The sequence below is a fragment of the Columba livia genome, chromosome 13 (assembly GCF_036013475.1).
Source record: "Columba livia isolate bColLiv1 breed racing homer chromosome 13, bColLiv1.pat.W.v2, whole genome shotgun sequence".
NCBI classification, from domain to species: Eukaryota; Metazoa; Chordata; class Aves; order Columbiformes; family Columbidae; genus Columba; species Columba livia.
In genome coordinates this window covers 9421463-9423646 of record NC_088614.1, presented here as the reverse complement: position 1 = coordinate 9423646, position 2184 = coordinate 9421463, and positions in this window count along the sequence as shown.

Here is a 2184-nt window from a genome sequence, read left to right as displayed (position 1 = left end):
ACAAGTGCTCAGGTCTTCCCAAAATTATGACAACGCCCTCATTCCTCAGGATCGTGAGAAAAGGCTTGAAGTGTTAATATTTGAGGCAAGAGGTTTATTTTGCTATCCGGCTTTTGAGCCTCCCAGATATCCCCGCTTCATGCCTCCAGGCTTTTCTTTGCAATGAGGAAAGCTCCAAGTATCTTAACTGAGAGCTGAGCTTCTCACCTTATCAAATTGCTCCAGGTCTGAGAGAGAAACTCGGTGTCAAGAGACTGAGCAGGGATATCTCTGGGTCTGCCTTTGGGGAAAAAATTTGTTCTGAAAACATTGAAATGAGCCAGAGGGATGAGATCCTGCATGGGTGGGCACCAGGCACCCTCCCAACCTAAATTCCACCTCGTTTCCCACTGTCTGTTAAAATACAGTAAATCTTGGCTAAATTTGTGGCCTAGCTGTTCAGGGGACGCTCAGGAAATATATCTGGGTTAAACAGAGATGCAATTTAAAAGCACGCTGGCTAAACCACATTAAATTTTAACATAGCTGCTCTACATTAATATCAGGCTGCTTTCACCTGAGCTCCAGTTGCTGCAACATGAAATCCAGTTTAACTGGTGAACTTTTCCATGTGGGAAAACTCACTGCCTGGTCTTAACAAGGCAGAAAAAAAAAAAAAGCACAAATCAGCTTGACTTTGTAGTGGTTGGACTTGCCAAATACACGTAGGAAATGATGGAGCTCCCTGTCCTCATCCACTACAGGAATCTATATTAGGTTTTTCAAAGTCTTACAAGCACAATAAGCTAATGCAGTCTCTCAGCACAGGTAAGATTTATTTCTCTCTTTCTCTAATATAGAAGAACCCAGATTCTCTGCTTGTATAATCCATTGGCTTACATGGATTTACACCAGATATTGGCATTTGATCTACGACTGGTCTTGGTCTTTTGGCTCTAGTTCAAGTGCAAGAATGAAGTTCAGAGGACAATTAACAGAGAAAAACTAGTCTTACATGTATTGGAGACAACAAAATTGCTGTCTGAGATTAAACAATCATCTGAATAAATAACCTTGGCCAAACCAGTTACTTAGATATGAGGAAGCTATTGGCAGAGGTGTGAGTACGCTCCAAAAGGCCAATATTTATGTATAAGTTGGATATCTGGTTACTGAACCAGTATTGCAACTCACTGATTGTAACTAAAAAAAATAACCTTCAGAACTCTGGATAATCCTTCACATAATCCAAAGCTGCATCAGTAGCAAGTGCTAGTAACAAGCCATGGCTTTGCTGGGCAGCTACTGAAGGTAACGCAAAGCTCTGACTGCTGAAGATGGGAGGTGATGGTGTGATGCCCAGCAGGGCAGTTTAGCCTAAAGGAGCATGAAGTAGTAACCTGGAGAACCATAAACTATCCTCATATGTACATATATACAGCATATTTAATTTGTAGGCTACACTGAAAATTTAGGTTTCATGGCTCTAGTCAGACAAAGAACATAAAATGATTTTGCTTCCAATGTGAACACGTTGGTCATTTTGACAGCATTTGATCTACAGAAACAAGAGATGGACTGGAATAATAAGCAGCAGTTCAAAGATTTATCTAAATATGTTTGGCAGTTCCCCCACCCTTTGCTTCACAATATGTACATACAACAACTGAGAACATCCCCTGTAAATTACCACCCTCCACAGGGTTTCTCATGTTAAATTATTTCAAATAAGCAAGGCCAAATGCTCTCAACTTAGCCAGAGATAATCAACTAATATAAAGCAATTTCCAAGAGTTATATTTTTCTGCTTCAGGCTCTTAAAAAACAAACAAATAGAGAAAATTGGGGTGAAAAGAAATAAGAAATGTCTTCTATTGTTTGCCAGTGCTGGACCAGCTATTGTGTGTGTTCCTAAATATTAAAGTTAGTAGTGCTGGATTTAGAGCCCAAACCATTCTCTGTGATTCAACAGCAGCAAAATGGGGCTCAAAGCTCCCCTGTACATGACATGGCTATAGAGACTAGAGGGATAAGATCTTTCTCATTAATCAGGTGATCCATCTCCTTGTATAAAGCTGCAGGAATTAGTTTCCCTTTACAGGCTTTTTAATTCTGCCCAATACAAGTGCACCAGTCAGACAAAGAAGTTGCATTACCTCTGAAATTTCAGCTCATGACACTCTCTCCTGAAGGCATTATGTTTGC